Source organism: Artemia sp. Qi Xiang Cuo, chromosome 20, assembly GCF_049724085.1.
Source record: "Artemia sp. Qi Xiang Cuo chromosome 20, ASM4972408v1, whole genome shotgun sequence".
In the NCBI taxonomy this organism is placed as follows: Eukaryota; Metazoa; Arthropoda; class Branchiopoda; order Anostraca; family Artemiidae; genus Artemia; species Artemia sp. Qi Xiang Cuo.
In genome coordinates this window covers 16,741,831-16,767,540 of record NC_142813.1, presented here as the reverse complement: position 1 = coordinate 16,767,540, position 25,710 = coordinate 16,741,831, and the positions used below count along the sequence as shown (strand labels likewise).

Below are 25,710 nucleotides of genomic sequence, written 5' to 3'. Positions count from 1 at the left end.
TTTCATTTGAAAGTTTAAGGGAGATAAGCAGTAAAACCTGCATTTAATACCCTATTTAAAAAAAATATTTTGACTTCTTTAATTTCATCGTCTAAGTTTGAAAAAATAGTTATAAAGTTTACTATTTTATTAAAAAACAAAAAGAGCGAAATTTAAGAAAAAAACGAAGTTTTGTCTTACGGAAGTAAAGACAGAAGTAAACTGTAAAAACAAAATTTGATTTCCAACAAAATATGTTGCTCGCGTTCAAACAAGTAAAAAAAGTCCAATTTTTCTGTTGGAATTGTGACTTGGTTATAATTAACGCTTATAATTAAGATTTTGGAGCAATGGAAGAATATTATATGAATTTTTTAATCACTAATGGCTTATGGAATAGTTACAGTGTATTAATAAAAGAGGAACTTTGGCCACTTTGGCCTTTTCTAGATAAACACAAGTTCGGACTTATTAAATGTTAATATCATACTTTACGGGATTAATTCTGTAGTATGATTACTTGGGTTTCGCTGGAAACCGACGATTCCACTAAACATTATGATGAGTGGTAAAGTCTGCTTTGAGCAGGAGAAGGACCTGTTCAGGTTTATATCTGAAACTGGCTATTGCTGACCATCCCTGGCAGCTTTTAGAGCATCCAACTAGATTATTGTTCGATAGGATTATAGGCCTAATATATTGAACAACGATAGTAGTAGCCAGGCATCTCTAATTTCGAAGGGGGCACCTCTGCTGCCATCTATAACTAGTCTAACTGTACAAGACACGCCAATTTTGATAATGTTATTGATCTACTAATGGTACAAGATTACACATCTATTTCTAGGTCAATCGATTTACGTAAGGTTTCTCTTACATCACAATTTCTCCATGAGACAAGATAAATTTGAAAGTAAAAATGAAAATGGTAAGGCATCTCAGGGAATGCTAACTCCTATTAAGAGAACCTTATTATCTTTTATTTGGGCGGTTCTCGACTGTGTTCATTATAATACACAAGTACCATTTGAAAAGTGTTGTAAGGTCTCCTATCCCAAACCCCAAGATCCCCCCTCCCCCAACTTTTTTGGCTCCCCCCATTTTTTAATGCTTTTTTTATGCGCACTTGAGACACAAAAGGGCCCCACCTACCCCAAACTTTTTGGGGCCCATCCCCCCCCCCCTATTTTTATACTTTTTGAAGTTTGTTTTTTTAACATGATAATTTTATTTCAATTTTTTTTACATGTCATAGAATGAACAAGTTCACAATATGGGATTGGTAAGACGATTATGGACTTGAACATCAAGGACCGCAACCACCAATGACCTCAACCTCCAAGGTCCCCTCTCTCCAACCTCCAAGGGGCCCCCTCCCTCCAAATTTTTTGTGCCCATCCCCCCATTTTAATACTTTTTGAATTTTATTTTTTTTAACATAATGATTTTATTTCAAATTTTTTTACATGTCTTAGAATTAACAAGTACACAATATGGGATTAGTGAGACGATTATGGATTTGAACATCAAGGACCGCAACCATCAATGACCCTAGCCATCAAGGACCTCAGCCTCCAGGGACCCCCTCAATCCACCTTTTTGGGGTCCATCCCCCCATTTTTCTATAATTTTTTGAAGTTTTTTTATTTTTTTTTATTATTTTTTTAAACATGGTTTTTTCAACTTTTTTACGCATCTTAAAATGACATGAAATATGCTTGTGGCTGTACCAATCATTTTCTATGCTTGCTCATAAACACGACGCGGCTTTCCCACCGGTACTCTTTGCCCGATAATCAAAACTAATAACTTTACTGCATTTATCAAATCAGTTATTTTTCTACATTGAAAGGATTGATTTCTGCAACATATTTTTGTTTAAAAAGTGAAAATGAATGATTTGAGGAAGGTGTGTACACAGAATAAAGTCATTGTTGTCTTGAATGCTGACAAGGAGAAGTATTTGAACTATGAAACAAGTACAAATGGTAGCACTATTGCAAATGTATGCGTGCGTTGTCATGACAGTAAGAGTTTAGAATTCTTTGGAGTACCCAAGAATTTTCATTGTACAAAATGGTGGATATGCAAGAGTATCATTACAAGAGATGATAGTGCTCAAAGAGAATGCCGACATAAAAATAATAGTTGATGAAGAGGGGCATCTTCTTGCTCATGGTTCTAGTAACACATTACCTACTGATACATCTTATTCCCCTCGTTCTGGTATTAGTATTCAAATGAATGCAAAAGGGAAAAGAAAATCCAACTGCTGCACTAATATTATAAATCATATCATGGTTGCCTGCCAGAACTGTTACCTGTGTAAACACAATGTGAGAATAGACAGTGAAATTGCTTGCAAAATAAAAAGGGCATTGGCACACAATATCATCAATGATTATAAAGATAAAGTGATGGAAAATGAAGCACAAGTGAACGTTATTACTACTATTGATCATATAGTTAATAAATCCAATAGTACCAAAGATGAAATGCAGATTGAGCCAGTAGGTGACGCCCCAGTTAAAATTGCATACTTAAAATGGATTAATAATTATTACACTAGATATGAATAATGAAAAGAGTGTATCAACACTATCAATATAGAACATGATAAACTATTTTATGTTAGCAATTCAAGATATCCGAGATTGTTGAATGATGTTAATAATGAATAATACTGTCTTAAACATATTTTTTTTATTAATATTCTACAAGTCATTATTTCATTAAAAATATATTATACATTACTTTGTTAAATGATCTTTATTTTTAGGGTATGCTAGAACGTCAAACGTTCAGAATACCTATTAAAAAGGTCAGAGATGTAAGAACAGGAATTTTCGGAGATAAAGATACTACTAGCAGGCTCATAGTAGATATATTAGAAAATGAGATACTTCAACAGAACTTTTACCAAATCTGAGAGAGATGAGCTGAATTTTTTTCTCAAAAATCTTCAAAGATAAGCTCATCCTGACACACAGCAGAGAGAATTTTAGTTTTCAGAAACAGGAACATCCACGTTTAAAATACATCCGTTTCTATTAATAATATTTGATTTTTTAATAAAGTTGGGCTTGAGTTTTCAGAAGTAAGAACATCCACGTTTGAAATACTTCTAATTTTAATAATGATTTTTTAATAAAGTTTCGGTTTTAGTTTTCGGAAATAGGAACATCCGCGTTAAAAATATATCTGATTATATTAATAATATTTGATTTTTAATAAAGTGGGGTTTTAGTATTCAAAAATAGGTTTTAGTTTTCAGAAATAAGAATATCCATATTTGACGTACATTTGATTATATTAATAATATTTGATTTTTCTTAATAAAGCTAGGTTTTAGTTTTCGGAAATAAGAGCACCCACGTTTAAAGTATATCATGTTTTATTAATAATATTTGATTTTCTAATAAAGAAATTTCATTGTCAAAATCAACGATAAGCCTTTTTTACAAGTTGAAATACTCATCTTTTTCACTCCCAACATTACTTTACGACTTTTTGCATACTCCAACACCAAGAAATACTTTTCAAAAGGCTTTGTTATATCTTTTCAGAACAAGTTCTTTTCTTAATATTCCTCCTAAATCCATTTTACAAGTTGAAGTACTCATCCTTTTCTCCCACAACTTTACTATACGACTTATGTATACCCAAACACCAAGCACATACTTTTCAAAAGGCTTTATTATATTATTTCAGAACAAGTTCATTTCTTAATATTCCTCTTAGACCTGATTTACAAGTTGAAGTACTCAACTTTTTCACTCCCAATATTACTTTACGACTTTTTGCATACCCCAACACCAAGCAATACTTTTCAAAAAGGCTTTATAATATTATTTCAGAACAAATTCTTTTCTTAATATTCCTCCTAAACCTGTTTTAGAAGTTGAAGTACTCATCTTTTTTTCACTCCCAACATTACTTTACAACATTTTGCATACCCCAACACCAAGCAATACTTTTAAAAAGGCTTTATAATATTATTTCAGAACAACTGTTTTTCTTAATATTCCTCCTAAACCTCTTTTACAAAATGAAGTACTCATGTTTCTTTTCACTCCAAACATTACTTTACGACTTTTTGCATACCCTAACACCTAGCAATACTTTTCAAAAAGATTTATAATATTATTTCAGAACAACTTCTTTTCTTAATATTCCTCCTAAACCTGTTTTACTAGTTGAAGTACTCATCTTTTTTTCACTTGTAACATTACTTTACGACTTTTTGCATACCCCAACACCAAGCAATACTTTTCAAAAGGCTTTATTATATTATTTCAGAACATGATCTTTTCTTAATATTCCTCCTAAGCCTGTTTTACATGTTAACGTACTAATCTATTTCACTCCCAACCTGTTTTAAAAGTTGAAGTACTCATCTTTTTTTTACTCCCAACATTACTTTACGACTTTTTGCATACCCCAACACCAAGCAATACATTTCAAAATGCTTTATTATATTATTTCAAAACAAGTTCTTTTCTTAATATTCCTCAAAAACCTGATTTACAAGTTAAAGTACTCTTCCTTTTCATCCACAACTTTACAATACGACTTTTTGAATGCCCAAACACCAAGCTATACTTTTTAAAAGGCTTTATTATATCATTTCAGAACAAGTTCTTTTCTTAATATTCCTCCTAAACCCGTTTTACAAGTTGAAGTACTCATCTTTTTCACTCCCAACATTACTTTACGACTTTTTGCATACCACAACATCAAGCAATACTTTTCACAAGGCTTTTTTATATTATTTCATAACAATTTTTTCTTAATATTCCTCCTAAACCCATTTTACAAGTTGAATTACTTATCTTTTTTTACTCCCAACATTACTTTATGACTTTTTGAATACCCCAACACCGAGCAAATACTTTTCAAAAGGCTTTATTATAGAGTTTCAGAACAAGTTCTTTTCTTAATATTCCTCCTAAACCTGTTTTATAAATTGAAGTACTCATCCTTTTATACTCCAACATTACTTTACGAATTTTTGCATACCCCAAAACCAAGCAATACTGTTAAAAAGGCTTTATAATATTATTTCAGAACAAGTTCTTTTCTTAATATTCCTCCTAAACCTTTTTTAAAAGTTGAAGTACTAATCTTTTTTTTACTCCCAATATTACTTTACGACTTTTTGCATACCCCAACACCAAGCAATACTTCTCAAGATGCTTTATTATATTATTTCAGAACAAGTTCTTTTCTTAATATTCCTCCTAAACCTGTTTTACCAGTTGACGTTTTTACTCCCAGCATTACTTTATAACATTACATTTTTCACTCCCAACATTACTTTACGACTTTTTGCATACCCCAACACCAAGCAATACTTTTCAAAAGGCTTATAATATTATTTCAGAGCAACTTCTTTTCTTAATATTCCTCCTCAACCTCTTTTACAAGTTAAAGTACTCATCTGAATACTTTTCAGAAGGCTTTATTATATTATTTCAGAACAAGCTATTTTCTTAATATTCCTCCTAAACCTGTTTTATAAGTTGAAGTACTCACCCTTTTCCACTCCAACATTACTTTACAACTTTTTGCATACCCCAACACCAAGCAATACTCTTCAAAAGGCTTAATAATATTATTTCAGAACATGTTCTTTTCTTATTATTCCTCCTAAGCCTGTTTTACAAGTTGAAGTACTAAACTTTTTTCAATCCCAACATTACTTTACGACTTTTTGCATACCCCAACACCAAGCAATACTGTTCAAAAGGCTTTATTATATTATTTCAGAACAAGTTCTTTTCTTAATATTCCACCTAACCCTGTTTTACAACTTGAAGTACTAATCTTTTTTCAGTCCCAACATTACTTTAAGAAGTTTCGCATACCCCAACACCAAGCAATACTTTTTAAAAAGCTTTATAATATTATTTCAGAAAAACTTCTCTTCTTAATATGCCTCCTTAACCTGTTTTACAAGTTAAAGTGCTCATCTTTTTCAGTCCCAACAATACTTTACGACTTTTTGCATACCCCAACACCAAAAAAATATATTTCAAAAAGCTTTATTATATCATTTCAGAACAAGTTCTTTTCTTAATAGTCCTCCTAAACCTGTTTTACAAGTTGAAGTACTAATCGTTTTTCACTCCCAAAATTACTTTACGACTTTTTGCATACCCAAACACCAAACAATGCTTTTCAAAAGGCTTTATAATATTATTTCAGAGCAACCTCTTTTCTTAATAGTCCTCCTAAACCTGTTTTACAAGTTAAAGTACTCATCTTTTTCACTCCCAACAATACTTTACAACTTTTTGCATACCAGAACACCAAGCAATACTTTTCAAAAGGCTTTTATTTTATTATTTCAGAACAAGTTCATTTCTTAATATTTCTCCTAAACCCATTTTATAAGTTGAAGTACACATCTTTTTTCATTCCCAACATTACTTTACGACTTTTTGCATACCCTAACACCAAGCAGTACTTTTCAAAAGGCTCTATCATATCATTTCAGAACAGGTTGTCTTAATATTCTGCCTAAACCGTTTTTACAAGTTGAAGTACTCATATTTTTACTTCCAACGTTAAATTACGACTTTTTGCATACCCCAACACCAAGCAATGCTCTTCACGAGGGATATTATTCGACCTTTTAAGGGTAATTTACAGTATGTTAAAAGGTAGATTTTTGCATATTTTTCATTTTTAAGGTTAATTTAGACTAGGTTACAAGCGCACATAACTTAGTCGTAAAGTCATAAAAGTCATAAACGTACGACTTTAGGGCGTAAAGTCGTAAAGTCTTAAAGTAATGTTGGGAGTGAAAAAAGATGTGTACTTCAACTTATAAAACGGGTTTAGGAGAAATATTAAGAAAAGAACGTGTTCTGAAATATTAAAATAAAAGCCTTTTGAAATGTATTGCTTGGTGTTGGGGTATGCAAAAAAATGTAACATATTGTTGGGAGTGAACAAGATGAGTACTTCAACTTTTAAAACAGGTTTAGGAGGAATATTAAGAAAACGACTTGTTGTGAAATAAAATAATAAAGCCTTTTGAAATGTATTTTTTTGGTGTTGGGGTATGCAAAAAGTCGTAAAGTATTGTTGTGAGTGAAAAAGATGAGTACTTTAAATTGTAAAAAAGGTTTAGGAGGAATATTAAGAAAAGAACTTGGTCTGAAATAATATAATAAAGCCTTTTGAAAAGTATTGCTTGGTGCTGGGGTATGCACAAAGTCGTAAAGTAATGTTGGGAGTGAAAAAAGATTAGTACTTCAGCTTGTAAAACAGGTTTAGGAGGAATAATAAGAAAAGAACATGTTCTGAAATAATATTATAAAGCATTTTGAAGAGTATTGCTTGGTGTTGGGGTATGCAAAAAGTCGTAAAGTAATGTTGGTGTGGAAAAGGATGAGTACTTCAACTTATAAAACAGGTTTAGGAGGAATATTAAGAAAAGAGCTTGTTCTGAAATAATATAATAAACCATTTTGAAAAGGATTTGCTTGGTTGCATGGAATGCAAAAAGTCGTAAAGTAATGTTGGGAGGAAAAAAAGATGAGTACTTCAACTTGTAAAATGGGTTTAGGAGGAATATTAAGAAAAGAACTTGTTCGGAAATAGTATAATAAAGCCTTTTATAAAGTAGAGCTTGATGTTGTGGTATGCAAAAAGTCGTAATGTTGGGAGTGAAAAAGATGAGTACTTCAACTTGTAAAACGGGTATAGGAGGAGTTATAAGAAAAGAACTTGTTCTTAAATAATATAATAAAGCCTTTTGAAAAGTATTGCTTGGCGTTGGGGTATTCAAAAAGTCAAAAAGTAAAGTTTTGGGTGAAAAGGATGAGTACTTTAACTTGTAAAACAAGTTTAGGAGGAATACTAAGAAAAGAGCTTGTTCTGTAATGATATAATAAAACCTTTTTAAATGTATTTTTTGGTGTTGGGGTATGCAAAAAAGTCATAATGTCATATTGGGAGTGGAAAAGGATGAGTACTTCAACTTGTAGAACAGGTTTAGGAGGAATATTAAGAAAAAAACTTGTTCTGAAATAATAGAATATAGCCTTTTGAAAAGTATTTGCTGAGTGTTGGGGTATGCAAAAATTCGTAAAGTAATGTTGGGATTGAAAAAAGATTAATACTTCAACCTGTAAAACAGGTTTAGGAGGAATATTAAGAAAAGAACTTGTTCTGAAATAATATAATCAAGCCTTTTGAAAAGTATTGCTTGATGTTGTGGTATGCAAAAAGTCGTAAAGTAATGTTAGGAGTGAAAAAGATGAGTACTTCAACTTGTAAAACGGGATTAGGAGGAATATTAAGAAAAGAACTTGTTCTGAAATAATATAATAAAGCCTTTTGAAAAGTATTGCTTGGTGTTGGGGTATTCAAAAAAATTGTATAGTAAAGTTGTGGGTGAAAAGGATGAGTACTTCAACTTGTAAAATGGGTTTAGGAGGAATATTAAGAAAAGGACTTGTTCTGAAAAGATATAATAAAGCCTTTTGAAAAATTGTGCTTGGTGTTGGGGTATGCAAAAAGTCGTAAAGTATTGTTGGGAGTGAAAAAAGATGAGTACTTCAACTTATAAAATGGGTTTAGGAGGAATATTAAGAAGAGAACTTGTCCTGAAATAATACAATAAAGCTTTTTGAAATGTATTTTTTTGGTGTTAGGGTATGCAAAAAGCCGTAAAGTATTGTTGGGAGTGAAAAAGATGAGTGCTTTATCTTGTAAAACAGGTTAGGAGGAATATTAAGAAAAGAAGTTGTTCTGAAATAATATTATAAAGCCTTTTGAAAAGTATTGCTTGGTGTTGGGGTATGCAAAAAGTCGTAAAGTAATGTTGGGAGTGAAAAGGATGAGTACTTCAACTTGTAAAACAGGTTTAGGAGGAATATTAAGAAAAGAACTTGTTCTGAAATAATATAGCAAAGCCTTTTGAAAAGTATTGCTTGATGTTGTGGTATGCAAAAAGTCGTAAAGTAATGTTAGGAATGAAAAAGATGAGTACCTCAACTTTTAAAACGGGTTTAGGAGAAATATTAAGAAAAGACTTTGTTCTGAAATATGCCTTTTGAAAAGTATTGCTTGGTGCTGGGATATTCAAAAAAGTTATATAGTAAAGTTGTGGGTGAAAAGGATGAGTACTTCAAGTTGTAAAATGGGTTTAGGTGGAATATTAAGAAAAGAACTTGTTCTGAAATAATATAATAAAGCCTTTTGAAAAGTTGTGCTTGGTGTTGGGGTATGCAAAAAGTCGTAAAATATTGTTGGAAGTGAAAAAAGATGGGTACTTCAACTTATAAAATGGGTTTAAGAGTAAAAGAAAAGAACTTGTTCTGAAATAATATAATAAAGCCTTTTGAAAAGTATTGCTTGATGTTGTGGTATGCAAAAAGTCGTAAAGTAATGTTAGGAATGAAAAAGATGAGTACTTCAACTTGTAAAACGGGATTAGGAGAAATATTAAGAAAAGAATTTGTTCTGAAATATGCCTTTTGAAAAGTATTGCTTAGTGCTGGGATATTCAAAAAAATTGTATAGTAAATTTGTGGGTGATAAGGATGTGATAAGAGTACTTCAAGTTGTAAAATGGGTTTAGGTGGAATATTAAGAAAAGAAATTGTTCTGAAATAATATAATAAATCCTTTTGAAAAGTTGTGCTTGGTGTTGGGGTATGCAAAAAGTCGTAAAATAATGTTGGGAGTGAAAAAAGATGAGTACTTTATCTTGTAAAACAGGTTTAGGAGGAATATTAAGAAAAGAAGTTGTTCTGAAATAATATAATAAAGCCTTTTGATAAGTATTGCTTTGGGTATGCAAAAGGTCGTAAAGTAATGTTGGGAGTGAAAAAAGATGAGTACTTAAACTTGTAAAACAGGTTTAGGAGGAATATTAAGAAAAGAACTTGTTCTGAAATAATATAATAAAGCCTTTTGAAAAGTATTGCTTGATGTTGTGGTATGCAAAAAGTCGTAAAGTAATGTTAGGAATGAAAAAGATGAGTACTTCAACTTTTAAAACGGGTTTAGGAGAAATATTAAGAAAAGACTTTGTTCTGAAATATGCCTTTTGAAAAGTATTGCTTGGTGCTGGGATATTCAAAAAAGTTATATAGTAAAGTTGTGGGTGAAAAGGATGAGTACTTCAAGTTGTAAAATGGGTTTAGGTGGAATATTAAGAAAAGAACTTGTTCTGAAATAATATAATAAAGCCTTTTGAAAAGTTGTGCTTGGTGTTGGGGTATGCAAAAAGTCGTAAAATATTGTTGGAAGTGAAAAAAGATGAGTACTTCAACTTATAAAATGGGTTTAAGAGTATTTTGAAAAGTATTGCTTGGTGTTGGGGTATGCAAAAAGCCGTAAAGTAATGTTGGGAGTGAAAAAAGATGAGTACTTTAACTTGTAAAACAGGTTTAGAAGGAATATTAAGAAAAGAACATGTTCAGAAATGATATAATAAAGCCTTATGAAATGTATTTTTTGGTGTTGGGGTGTGCAAAAAGTCGTAAAGTATTGTTGGGAGTGAAAAAGATGAGTACTTCAACTTGTAAAACAGGTTTAGGTGAAATATTAAGAAAAGAACTTGTTCTGAAATAATATAATAAAGCATCTTAAGAAGTCTTGCTTGGTGTTGGGGTATGCAAAAAGTCGTAAAGTAATGTTGGGAGTAAAACAGATTAGTACTTCAACTTGTAAAACAGGTTTAGGAGGAATACTAAGGAAAGAACTTGTTCTGAAATAATATTATAAAGCCTTTTGAAGAGTATTGCTTGTTGTTGGGGTATGCAAAAAGTCGTAAGGTAATGTTGGAGTGGAAAAGGATGAGTACTTTAACTTGTAAAACAGGTTTAAGAGGAATATTAAGAAAAGAACTTGTTCTGAAATAATATATTAAAGCTTTTTGAAAAATATTTGCTTGGTGTCGGGTTATTTAGGAGGAATATTAAGAAAAGAACTTGTTCTGAAATAATATATTAAAGCCTTTTGAAAAATATTTGCTTGGTGTTGGGTTGTGCAAAGAGTCATAAAGTAATGTTGGGAGAAAAAAAAGATGAGTTCTTCAACTTGTAAAATGGGTTTAGGAGGAATGTTAAGAAAATAACTTGTTTTGAAATAGTGTAATAAAGTCTTTTAAAAAGTATTGCTTGATGTTGTGGTATGCAAAAAGTCGTAAAGTAATATTGGGTGTGAAAAAGATGAGTACTTAAACTTGTAAAATGGGTTTAGGAGGAATATTAAGAAAAGAACTAGTTCTGAAATAATATTATAAAGCCTTTTGAAAAGTATTGCTAGGTTTTGGGGTATGCAAAAAGTCGTAAAGTAATGTTGGGAGTGAAACAAAGATGAGTAATTTAACTTTTAAAACAGGTTTAGGAGGAATATTAAGAAAAGAAGTTGTTCTGAAAGAATATTGTAAAGCCTTTTGAAAAGTATTGCTTGGTGTTGGGGTATGCAAAAAGTCGTAAAGTAAAGTTGGGAGTGAAAAAGATGAGTACTTCAACTTATAAAACAGGCTTAGGAGGAATATTAAGAAAAGAAGTCGTTCTGAAATAATATTATAAAGCCTTTTTAAAAGTATTGCTTGGTGTTGGAGTATGGAAAAAGTGGTAAAGTAATGTTGGGAGTGACAAAACATTAGTACTTCAACTTGTAAAACAGGTTTAGGTGGAATGTTAAGAAAAGAACTTGTTCTGAAATAATATAATAAAGCATCGAGAAGTCTTGCTTGGTGTTGGGGTATGCATAAAGTCGTAAAGTAATGTTGGGAGTAAAAAAGATTAGTATTTCAACTTGTAAAACAGGTTTAGGAGGAATATTAAGAAAAGAAATTGTACTGAAAAAATATTATAAAGCCTTTTGAAGAGTATTGCTTGGTGTTGGAGTATGCTAAAAGTCGTAAAGTAATGTTGGAGTGGAAATGGATGAGTACTTCAACTTATAAAACAGGTTTAGGAGGAATATTAAGAAAAGAACTTGTTCTGAAATAATATATTAAAGCCTTTTGAAAAATATTTGCTTGGTGTTGGGTTATTTAGGAGGAATATTAAGAAAAGAAGTTGTTCTGAAATAATATATTAAAGCCTTTTGAAAAATATTTGCTTGGTGTTGGGTTATGCAAAGAGTCATAAAGTAATGTTGGGAGTAAAAAAAGATGAGTTCTTCAACTTTTAAAATGGGTTTAGGAAGAATGTTAAGAAAATAACTTGTTCTGAAATAATGTAATAAAGTCTTTTAAAAAGTATTGCTTGATGTTGTGGTATGCAAAAAGTCGTAAAGTTATATTGGGTGCAAAAAAGATGAGTACTTCAACTTGTAAAACGGATTTAGGAGGAATATTAAGAAAATAACTTGTTCTGAAATAATATAATATAATAAAGCCTTTGGAAAAGTATTGCTTGGTGTTGGGGTATTTAAAAAGTCGTAAAGTAAAGTTGTGGGTGAAAAGGATGAGTACTTTAACTTTTAAAACAGGTTTAGGAGGAATATTAAGAAAAGAACTTGTTCTGAAAATATATAATAAAGCCTTTTCAAATGTATTTTTTGGTTTTGGGGTATGCAAAAAGTCGTAAAGTAATGTTGGGAGTAAAGAAAAGATGAGTAATTCAACTTGTAAAACAGGTTTAGGAGGAATATTAAGAAAAGAAGTTGTTCTGAAAGAATATTATAAAGCCTTTTGAAAAGTATTACTTGGTGTTGGGGTATTCAAAAAGTCGTAAAGTAATGTTGGGAGTGAAAAAGATGAGTACTTCAACTTGTAAAACAGGTCTAGGAGGAATATTAAGAAAAGAACTTGTTCTGAAATAATATAAGAAAGCCTTTTGAAAAGTATTTGCTTGGTGTTGGGGTATACAAAAAGTCGAATAGTAAAGTTGTGGGGGAAAAGGATGAGTACTTAAACTTGTAAAATGGGTTTAGGAGGAATATTAAGAAAAGAACATGTTTTGAAAATATATAATAAAGCCTTCTGAAAAGTATTTCTTGATGTTGGGGTATACAAAAAGTCGTAAATTAATGTTGGGAGTGAAAAAGATGAGTACTTCAACTTGTAAAACAGGTTTATCGTTGATTTCGACAATGAAATTACTTTATTAGAAAATCAAATATTAGTAATAAAACATGATATATTTTAAACGTGGGTGTTCTTATTTCCGAAAACTAAAACCCAGCTTTATTAAGAACAATAAAATTTTATTAATATAATCAAGTGCATTTCAAGTGTGGATATTCTTATTTCGGAAAACTAAAACCTATTTCTGAAAACTAAAACCCTACTTTATTAAAAATCAAATATTATTAATATAATCAGATATATTTTTAACGCGGATGTTCCTATTTCCGAAAACTAAAACCGAAACTTTATTAAAAAAATTATTATTAAAATCAAATGTATTTCAAACGTGGATGTTCTTATTTCTGAAAAGTAAAACCCAACTTTATTAAAAAATCAATTCAGAGGCAACGCTGTAGCGTTGCCTATAGTAAAGGCCATACGGCTCCAATGTTTTGTTATTATTATTTTTTTTTCCCAGAGGCACTTCATACGGAAGGGGTCGTCGTAGAAACTTCAAAGGGGGCTCATTCGATTGGAAATCGAGAGTTCTAGTGCCCTTTTTAATAGTCGAAAATGATTGGAGGGCAACTAGTCCCCCCCCCCTCGCCCATCATTCCCCCAAACACGTCCAATAAAAATTTTGAGATAGCCATTTCGTTCAGCATAGTTGATTTCCAGATAGAAAATATATTTTTCAGGAGGACAATCTCCCACAACCCTCGGGGCAAGGGTTTTAATTTATGGCCTGGGGGCATATACGGTTTTATAGAAAGCGTTGTTGTATAAACTTCAAAACAGGCTCATTCAATTGGAAATGCAAAGGGCTAGTGCCCTTTTTAATAGTTTAAAGTTATTGGAGGGCAACTAGCCCCCCCACGCCCATCATTTCCCCAAACACATTCAATCAAAATTTTGAGATACCCATTTTGTTCAGCGTAGTTGATTTCCAGATAGAAAATATGTTTTTGAGGAGGAAACTCCACCACAACCCTCAGGGAAAGGGTTTTAAGCTATGCCCTGGGGGCATATAGGGTTTTTATAGAAGGCGTTATCGAAGAAACTTCCAAGGCGGCTCATTCGATTGGAAATAGAGAGTTCTAGTGCCCTTTTTAATAGTCGAAAATGATTGGAGGGCAACTAGCCTCCCCCCATGCCCCTCATTACCCCAAACATATCCCATCAAAAGTATGAGATAGCCATTTTGTTCAGTGTAGTTGATTTCCACATAGAAAATATATTTTTGAGGAGGACACTCCCCCACAACTCTCAGGGCAAGGGTTTTAAGTTATGCCCTGGGGGCATATAAGGTTTTTATAGAAGGTGTTGTGGTAGAAACTTCAAAAAAGGCTCATTCGATTGGAAATTCAAAGGGCTAGTGCCCTTTTTAATAGTCGAAAGTGATTGGAGGCCAACTAGCCCCCCCCACGCCCATCATTCCCCCAAACACATCCAATCAAAATTTTGAGATAGCAATTTTGTTCAGCGTAGTTGATTTCCTGATAGAAAATATATTTTTGAGGAGGATACTCCCCCACAACCCTAAGGGCAAGGGTTCTAAGTTATGCCCTGGGGGCCTATAAGGTGTTTATAGAAGGCGTTGTCGTAGAAACTTCAAAAAAGGCTCATTTGATTGGAAATTCAAAGGGCTAGTACCCTTTTTAATAGTAAAAAATGATTAGAGGGCTAACTAGCCCCCCCCCCCCCGCGCCCATCATTTTCCCAAACACATCCAATCAAAATTTTGAGATAGCCATTTTGTTCAGCGTAGTTGATTTCCAGATAGAAAATATTTTTTTGAGGAGGATAATCCCTCACAACCTTCAGGGCAAGCGTTTTAAGTTATGCCCTGGGGGCATATAAGGTTTTTATCGAAGGCGTTGTCGTAGAAACTTCAAAAAAGGCTCATTCGATTAGAAATTCAAAGGTCACTTTTTTTATTATTAAGCCTACTTACCCAGTGTACATTTTGAATTAAGACCTGATATTAAATTTCTTATCTTTACGTGTTCTGACTGGAATGCCCGACATGTGCATTTGGGTTTTAAGTTTATGCTATTTGACCGGAAAATTAAAAATGAAAAAATACTGAAAATTATTAAAAAAAAAGAATACGATTATGTTGAAAAGAAATAAATGTTATGTTTTTATTACAGAATTTACATTCAGAATTAATTGATGTAGATGTAGAGTAGATCTTTACAGCCACCCCCACCCCATCCTTTTAAAAAAATAAGTATATTACAGTAAATAAAATATATTTATAATTTTTTTGTATTAACAAACACCTAGTAGGCATCTGCCCTCCTCCCAAACCAAAGAATCAAAAGAACAAAAAAATCATATATACCCTATACCGTGTGTCTTAACCTTTCTTGATTTCGTAGAGTTCACATACAAGTAAAACCAATAAATCGCATCCAATCTGGGTAGAAGATAAAATTTTGCCATCGAAACGCTCTTTATTTCGTATTTTAAACGAAATTCTTGAATAAATACCAAAAATCACTGTATTGTTTTTACATTCAAATCGTAATCAAACACGCCGTAAATTAGTCCAAAGAAATCAATAAGAATCAAAAATCAGAATTTAAGAAATTAAAGCGAAAATAGTGAAAATTGTTAGTTTATTTAGTAGTAACACAGGCCTTTAAACTCCCCCTCCCCCAGAAGTTTCCCCCAACCGTCGGAAAATTTTCCCAGGAAAATCGCCCATGGTAAAATCTCCCAATTTTCCTTTCATAAAAACTGCCTAGACCAGAAATACTCGCGAGAATCAAGAGGTATTATATAGCAACCCCCCTACCCCTTCCTTTGAACTAATTCTGTTTATACCTGAAGGCCCATTGAGAGTTAGAATGTTTTGGTATTAACACACACCTATTAGGCATCTGCTCTAACAAGGAAAGAAACGGAGAGTGTAAGGCAGTGGCGGATCCAGGGGAGGGGCGAGGGGGTGCCCCCCTAACGTAGTCTAAAGTAATGTAATGTACCTAATTAACGCCAGAATGCGTAAATTAAACTTGCTCCTAACGCAAGTCTATTGGATCAACCTCTTTTGCAGCCCCCCCCCCCCTAAGAAAATCCTGGATCCACCCCTGGTGTAAGGACACTATAACTTTTAATTTGCAATTCAATGAAACCCGTTCCAAAGTTTATGCGACCACCTCTTCTACATAAAGTGCCCCTGGAAAAATAAATAAGTATTAATTCAATGAGCCCTTATGGCTCTTTACTTAGGTAACGCTATAGCATCGCTTCATGACCTAAAAAGTTGAGTAGAAATTTCAGCTTCCATTTTTATGAATATCCGAAATTATCTGAGGGGAATATGTTTGGGGGAGCTTATTCAACGGCTGGGTAGTTTCTGCTGGGTGGAATTTAACGCGAGGGAATTATCAGCAGGAAAAGAAAATGTTCTTGGAGGGGGGGGAGGAATTTCCCAGGGGATGAGTTTTCCAAGTGTGAATTATTCAGGGAGGGGACTAAACCAATTCGATAATATTCTAAATTTTACATCTGAAAGTAACGGGAATAAAGAATCAATGGAAATGTCAGAGATAGCACTTCAGGTTCCTTTAAACGATTATTTTCGTGTCTTTTGAAAAAAGACATTTTCAAAAGACAGATTATTCTCATTTGTATTACTTTCTCTGTGGCTGCTCAATTATGCATCTGAGGGGGGAGACTTCCCCCCACCATTGTTTACGCTAAGGTTTCAGTTTTTATCTCAAGGCTTAAAAATGAACGCAATGCGATAAAAGTATAACTCAAAATAACATATATAGAATAATATATGCACATAACATGGAACAATTAATCAAAATTGCATATTATGAGTTGAGGCTCACCCAAATCATGAGCCAGGGGACTCACCATTCCACAATCTATGAAAGCAATCCTGTAATAACTAAAAATATAAAGTATTTTTGAGTATTTTAACGTCTTCCACAACTCAAACGGTCCAACATTCTACAGCCCAAAGAGTCTCTCTAATCTCCTAAATCGGGAACGGAGGAGATAAGTGAAGTTCCGCCCCGTATTGGATGAGTCTCCAACCTCACCTTCCCCCTCTCCTACTGTCGACGCTAAAGTTTTCTTCTTTATGCCAACTACGCTGTCCCCACTCCAAAGACTTTAATAAGGAAAAGTTTTGTATGGGAAAAACACATAGTAAATCTATTATAAAATACTTAAAATTAAAGTCATACTTAAAATAAGGTTAAAATACATACTTTGCGATAAATGCTAAATTATTGTGGCACAAAAAATCCGAAGATCATCTAATCAAAACGATACTGTTCTTTCTGTATCAACAAATGGAATGATACAGAATGAATTCGATCCATTCATTCTTGCGTGAAAAAATCAGGTTTGATTTTTCAGAGGCATGTAATTAAACTGACTATTGCAAAGGCCATAAGGCTTCAATGTTTTATTATTATTAATTAAAAAAAACCTTATATAAAAATAAGTTTTCCAAGAAGAGTAAAGAGCCATATTGAACTCAGGACCAGCAGAAATTAATTCCTATTATAGTTGAAACTCAAAAAGACCAGAAATTACTTTTAAAGAATAAACAAAACCCTGAACGAACAGAAATTAAAATTAACTATCTTACAAACATAAAGATAACCGGTGCAAGCATAAATAAATGAATAAATCTTATATAGCTTCAATATTTTTTATTATTTTCTCCCAGAACTGCTTTATATGCAAGGGTTAAAAATACCATTTTGTTAAAAATAGTTAAAAGGTTAAGTAACAAAACTTTGGCATCGACAAAACCCCCAGGGCCCGGAGGCAGGAAGAGATACTCGTGTAAACTTCAGAGAGGGCTCATTTGATTGGAAATTGTAAGTTCTAGTCCAGCTCTTAAGAGTCAAAATTGATCGAAGGGCAAATAGCCGCCCCCCACGCCTTTTTCCCCCACCCGTCCGGTGAACTAATTCTGTTTATACCTGAAGGCCCAATGAGAGTTAGAATGTTTTGGTATTGGGATGGGCCCCCTTTTTTGGAGGGGGGACCTTGGAGGCTGGAGAGAGGTGACCTTGGAGGTAGAGGTCATTGGTGGATAGGGTCATTGGTGGTTGCGGTCCTTGATGTTCAAATCCATAATCGTCTCACTAATCCCATATTGTGTACTTGTTCATTTTAAGATATGTAAAAACAAAGTTGAAATAAAATTATCGTGTTAATAAAAATAAACTTCAAAAAATACGAAAATGGGGGGATGGACCCCCAGAAGCTGGGGGGAGGGAGCCCCTTGGAGGTTGGAGACAGGGGAACTTTGAGGTTGAGGTCATTGGTGGCTCGGGTCTTTGGTGGTTGCGGTACTTGATGTTCAAATTCATAATCGTCTCATTAATCCCATAATGTGTACTTGTTCATTCTATGACATATAAAAAAAGTTGAAATAAAATTATCATGTTAAAAAAATAAACTGCATTAAGTATAAAAATGGGGGGGGGGGGGGTATGGGCCCCAAACAGTTGGGAGGAGGGGGGCCTTCTGTGTCTCAAGTGCTCATCAAAAAAGTATTAAATAATGGGGGGGCAAAAAGTTGGGGGGAGGGGGACCCTTTGGGTTTGGGGTAAGGGACCTTACAACACTGTTCAAACGCTACTTGTGTATTATACTGAAAAGAGTCAAGAACCGCCGAAACAAAAAATAAGATGTGTCTCTTAATACGAGTTAGCATTCCCTGAGATGCCTTACTATTTTCGTTTCTACTTTCAAATTCATCTTGTCTCATGGAAAAATTTTGATGTAAGAGAAACCTTACGTAAATTCATTGACCTAGAAACAGGTGTGTAATCTTGTACTGTTAGTAGATCAATAACATTGTCAAAATGGGCGTTTATTGTGCAGTTCGACTGGTTATAGATGGCAGCAGAGGTGCCCCCTTCAAAATTAGAGATGCCTCCCTATTCATAGTAATGGAAATCCATTAAAGAATAAGATCCAACTAACAAGATGGAAATCCAATAGGGATCTTAAAATCCAACATGTTGTGTTTGAAATTTAATTCGGTAATGGGAATCCAACATTTTTGTTTCTCAACAGATTGGACATTCAATAATGATAATGGAACTCCAAAATGGTCTCTAATATTCAATTTAAGCTGTTGAAATTTCAATTTTGCTGTTGATAAGTATTACAAACAATTTTTGTTGAATCTCAAACAATTTTTTTACAGTGTAAACGGAAATAGAGAGTGAAGTTAAAATCTATTGCTTTGCAGATAACGCAAGATATATCTCCAAAACCAGCTCAAATAAACTGACTTGTGATATTTTCCAATATTTGTAGAATTCTAAAAACTAGCTTCCTATATACCGAAAACTTAACTTGCCTGTTTTTTTTTCAGATAATTATAATCTTATACCAAAAACTATAGATATCATGGCCTGTTAAAGAATATTAAGAAGCTCATAAATTAGTAAATTATTTTCTGTAGACTACATATGAAATTTTCTCCTCCTAAGAAAACATCCTGTTTTATGTGATTGGTTTATGGTTTCAGGGAAGTAATAGTTTTTAAAATTCTACAAATATTAGGAGATATCACGACTAAGTTAATTTTAGGTAGGTTTGTTGACATATCTTGCGTAATCTACAAAGCAATAACTTTTGTTTGTTTTAAGTTTCGACTTCTTTCTACTTCCGTAGCTATTTTTTCCTTAGAGATTTAAAACAAGATTGCTCTCTCCATGGGGGTCCGATTACTTATTAGCCCCCCCCCCCCCTCTGTATTAAAAAACCATAAAAAACAACCGCTCATAGAAAGCAAGTTCAATGGTTCCATTTAATGTTTAGAACATTATTTTGGGTTCAAACAGCACGTGTTTACAAAAGTATACAGTGTCCACAAAGCCGTTTAATTTCCTATTAGTATAATTAATCTAGTTCTCAAAACTTTCGAATATTAAGTGTTTTGTCACACACACACACACCCCTCCCCTTGTCCACCTCCGAAAGAAATAGGAATTTTCAAATACATTTTAAATTACTATACATAATTATGACTTGGCTTGTTTACATTTCATACCTGGGTTAATTAGACCCATTTATTATAGATTTTATGTCAACAATTGAAGCTTTTTTTCATAGCTCAAGCGGGAATTACAAGCTACAATAAACAAAAAAAACTAAAGCCTTTTTTGAATACTTTTTATCTTAATGTTGTGTATTTCTCTCAGAACTTGAATACCAAAGAACGCTTTTTAAAAGCCGCATTCGAGCGATCAGAGCTATGTGTTCTCGTGGATACGCTACAACAGTCTCTTTACTATAAACTATGCATTTATAATACAAAGTTTATATACAATGGTTTGAAACAAACACAAGACAAGAACTTGAAAGAAGTAATACACGAGAGGAACTGATTAGAACACTTCAAGAGTCCGCTTACAAACGCTTTCCAAGGTCCTTTGAATTCAGGGCTTTAGAAACTTGTCATTCTTTATTTTGTTAGAACTTAGCTATTAGCATTTGGCACATTCTACTTTTCTGTCAATAAACCCAATATCCTACTATTAATTCCAGAAGACAAACATCGTAAATTCTATTGAGCCCATTGGTCTACTTAAAGTTTCTAGAACCTAATATAAATTCGAAGATAACTTGACCCAAATTGCATTAAAATTTCTTGTTCCAAGAATTGTTCCAGGCACATTTCTTGTTCCAAGAATTTCATTAAAAAGTTTACAGTATGCTTAAACACATTGAAGTATTTCATTTAATAGAAAAAGGGAAGTATTACCGTATAAAATTGCTGAAAACAAAGTTCCTAGTAGTATTTACCAGTTCCCAAAAGAGAATTTCCGGCTGGGTTCATGACTGCCAGTAGGCCTTAGTATTGCCGCCTTTGTGTCGGTGGCAAATTGCCGGTATTACCACCTTTGTGCCGGTAGGCCTAAGCATGAGATTGTAATTTTTTGTTACATAGAGAAATATTTTAATTCATTTCTACTCCCATCTGCCTATTTCTACGTTTACCTGACTGCTCACGGAGAGTTTGCAGTTTGGCCATTAAAATGTGCTCTTTTAGGGATCGGTCCCCAGCCCCACCTGCACAATGACTAACCCCCTCCTCTTCACAATAGCTAATACGCAATTACACATCACCAAACGTAATTTCATAAAAAATAAAGTGAATCAGCTTAGTTAAATCTGGTAAAAACTTCCTCCATGGACAGATCGACCCACGTAAAACCTTTCCCCTGACCCCCCACCATAAAAAAATCCCCCCTGAAAACGTCTATATGTTTCCCAATAACCAATACTATATGTAAACAATGGGCAAAGTTCATTATTTGCCGTCCTTCCCCGGGGACTGTGGGGGATTAGTTCATTCTCAAAGACACAGCTATTAGATTTTTCGATTGTGCTGAACAAAATGGCTCTCTCAAAATTTTGATCGGGTTACTTTGGGAAAAAATGAGCGTGGGAGGGGTCTAATTGCTCTCTAACTTTTTGATCACTTAAAAAGGGTACTAGAAATTCTAATTTTCATTTGAATGAGCCCTCTTGCAATATTCTATGACCACTGGGTCGATCCGAACACCCCTGAAAAAAAAATAATAGCCTAATAAACTTCTGGCAAAAAATGTAAAATTCCATATTTTTGCAGATAGGAGCTTGAAACCTCTACAGTGGGGTTCTCTGATATGCTGAATCTGATGATTTGATTTTCATCGAGATTCTGTAACTTTTAGGGGGCGTTTCCCCTCTTTTTTCTAAAATAAGACAAATTATCTCAGGCTCGTAACTTTCGATGGGTAAGACTAAACTTAAAGAAACTTTTATATTCGAAATCAGCATAAAAATCCAATTCTTTTTATGTATTTATTGGTATCAAAATTCCGTTTTTAGAGTTTCGGTCACTATTGAGCCAGGTCACTCATTACTTAGGCCTACAGTTCATTACCACGAACTGTTTGATATATCGTTTCATGAAATGTAATTGAAGAAATAAAACATATTTTTCAACTAAATTTAAGGAGAAACTTTAGAACTTAAGACAAAGTGAAATTATTTTGTATAAAAGGGATCTCCCCCCTCCTCAACTCCTCGCTCATCAAGATAAAGTTTTTATCGCTTGAAAAACCGTCTGTTACTAATTCAATGACCCTTGTGTTTCAGTAGACGTCCTTAAGGAATTTGGACAAAAAGTCGAACTTCAGAGAAAAGAGCAAGTATTTAAGGAGGAAACCATCCCCTTCATATAAAGAATAATTTGTGTTCAATAAGGCTTAAAAGCCGCTCCTTGCTTACAGTTGATAGAACTAGTTGTTTTTTTGTGTTTTTAATTTAATTTCTTATTATTTTACAGATCATTCCCAGACATAATGTCCAAATCCCTCCCAAGATATAATGGGGAGTAGAAAGGGGGGTCCGACTCCGGGACGACACCCCTGCTGCCACCTACAACTTTTTTTTACATAATTTATGTCTGTTTTTATGGTTTTTGTCGGTGAGAATGAAAAAAACAGGAATTTCCTCACATTTATGGATGTTTCTTGGACAGTTATGTGTGTTGGTCAGTTTATTTGATGTTTTTCATGGATGTCAACAGTAATTTTTGTTTGTTTTATGGTTTTTGTCAGTGAGAATGAAAAAACAGAATTTTTCTCACTTGAAAAAACAGGGATTTTCTCACTTTTATTGATGTTTTCTTGGATGGTTATGTGTGTTGGTCAATTTATTTGATGTTTTTTATGGATGTCAACAGCAATTCATGTCTGTTTTATGGTATTTGTCAGTGAGAATGGAAAAACAGGAATTTTCTCACTTTGATGGATTATTGAGTCTAACGGGGACCGGAGTCAATGACAATTCTTACGATTGTTATGCCGTCCAGGAATCCTGGAAACATGATCACGTGTTTCCTTCTCAGCCAATCAGCGAGTCGGACACATCCCCTTTCTCAGCCAATCAGAGGCTTGATTACATATGATTTTCCCCGTTACATAACAATTCACCCTTGAGATTTCGTATATAACGGGTATGCAATGTAATTAAATTATCAGAAAGTATTTTGACACAGTGCAAACAACTAGAATGGATAATATTGATGAATTAGAAGCCTTGGCAACTTCAATTTACCATGTAAGTTCTGATTTAGTACATTTTTTATTTTCAAAATACAATTATTTTCCTAGGTCACCCTCCAGTATGTTCAGATAAATCCCTTCCCCCTCCCACTCTAATACAAACATCATTATGTAATCTTTTATATTCGATAGAAAACATAAAATATGTTCCTTTTACCCTCAAAACCTAACCCATCCCCCATTGTTTTTACAATCAAAATTCTCGCAAAAAGAAATAATTATCTTTTCGATAAATTTAGCTTTTCTCTATTGTGATTTAAAGTGTCACCCTCCAGTATCTTCAGGTAAATCCTCCCCCCTCCCATTCTAATACAAACATCACTATGTAATCTTTTATATTCGATAGAAAACGTAAAATATGTTCCTTTTACCCTCAAAACCTAACCCATCCCCCATTGTTTTTACAATCAAAATTCTCACAAAAAGAAATAATTATCTTTTCGATAAATTTAGCTTTTCTCTATTGTGATTTAAAGTGTCCACTGATTTCTACCAATTCTTAATGCAATATGCCGCTCTGGTTTGACATAATGAGTTTTGTCCCCCTTTTCCTGTGTGTTTACGAACGCGGTGCCAAGTCAAAGGAACCTTTTCTCCGTTAAATTAAAAACACATTTTTCAGACAATTGCAATAATTGAGCGTAGTCCTATGCAATGCTCTATTTTGGAGAAGTGAAATGGATTATTTTCAAAGCAATTGGAGACAAATCTGCTGCATGAGGGGATATCTTTGGGGGGGGAGGGGGTATTTTTCCATGTCGTTTCTCAGGGATATTTTTCGTGGGGATTATTTTCCTCGGGTTGTTTTTTCTGGGGGTGGGGGTAAATACCAGCTACCGAAAAAGGATAAGGAACGATAAAGAAATACCGCTAATACTTTAAATGCATCAAACGAGGCATGCTCAATGTAGATTAAAACCAGAAAAGAACAGAAACGCCTAAAATAAGAAATTCATCAAACAGCTTAGAAACAAACTAGGCCGACTTTTATAGGCTGAATTTTGGACGGCTCAGTGAGCCGTAATTCATCTTTCTCAGATTCAAAAGGATGCGTTATCTTTCGGGGGGGGGCGGGGGTATTTTTCCATGTCTTTTCTCAGGGATATTTTCCGAGGGGATTATTTTCCTCGGGCTGTTTTTTCTGGGGGTGGGGGTAAATACCAGCTACCGAAAAAGGATAAGGAAAGATAAAAAATACCGCTAATACTTTAAATGCATCAAACAAGGCATGCTCAATGCAGATTAAAACCAGAAAAGAACAGAAACGCCTAAAAATAAGAAATTCTTCAAACAGCTTAGAAACAAACTAGGCCGACTTTTATAGGCTGAATTTTGAACGGCTCAGTGAGCCGTAATTCATCTTTCTCAGATTCAAAAGGATGCGACTAGTATATTTCACGAAATTTTTTTACGTTTTGCATTACTGAAATGAGATAAATGCTTTTCTAGACAAGTGATTATGGTTAGTGGGAGGAGGGGGGTACTAATTTTCATTCTGTAAAAAAAAGGATGAAATTATTTTCTATACTAAATTTTTTCTCTTCTTTAAGGACAATGGTGAAGAATGTGTCCCACCTCCCAGTAATAGAGCACGGGGTCAAGGTAAAACCCCTGTAACAGTTGTTCAATATGGCCTTTGGCCGAAACCCCCCAGCTCCACACTGCCTGCCCAAGTGCAGCCATCTGTGCAAGCCCATGACATCACTGGCTCGACTGCACAAGTCCGTACATTCACTGGCCCTACTGCACAAGCCGCAGCCCAATCTGCACAAGAAATTAACGACGTCGGTCCGTCCGCCCACCATCATGTGTTGCCTGGGCCTTTAAGAGCTGCCCCACCAACACAAGGTCCGCCGATGCTACAGCATGCTTCACCCGGGCCTTCGGGCACCCAAGTGCAGCCAGGATTTGCAAATGTGAGCATTTTTTCTTACCTATCTAAAAACAAAACTATTTTTCAACCCAATATAAACTTGTCTCAGAGATATTAAAATACTATTTTCTCTATAATCTCACACCCCTTGTTTTAAATTTCTCTGCTCCCCCCTCCCTGAGAGTAAATATAATGTAATTTTTTTGCATGTCAAAGAAACCACTCTCTTTCTAATCTTTGCTATTTTCTTTGTTCCCCCCCTGTTGCTATCTCTTCGCTATCTTATAATAATATTTTTAGCTTATTTCCTAGTTTACCGGTATCTCACCATTTGAAACTCAAAATGCTATTTTTCACCGTGAATATTATAGTCTTAATTTTTGGCATAAAGCTCCGCACTTGCATATAAACAGATCTGGTCCACCACTTTTCCTGTTTAGTTCTATCATTAGCGGTTTTAGTCACGTCTAGGTTTTCAATGCTTTTACATAATTCTGTTGATTGGCCGAGAAAATAGCGAAATTGTCTGCAAAATTAACGATAGATATTTAGGACATTGGAATTCTATATGTAAGAGCAAAACATGTTATACCCCAAAAATAATAATTGCCATTTAAACCATTGCTGAAAGGGGGGGGGGACATGCCTCAATTCTATCACCAGCAAAATGAAAAACAAAACTGTTTCTGCACGTG

General features: G+C 33.8%; 1 protein-coding gene and 1 pseudogene across 1 annotated transcript in view; one reads left to right on the top strand and one right to left on the bottom strand.

Annotated features, from left to right (window-relative positions):
* LOC148939941 (uncharacterized) overlaps positions 1 to 25,710 on the bottom strand; it is a 117,113-nt gene that overhangs the window by 36,939 nt on the left and 54,464 nt on the right. The gene's annotated exons all lie outside the window — the stretch shown is intronic.
* Positions 460 to 654, top strand: LOC148939942 (small nucleolar RNA U3; annotated as a pseudogene).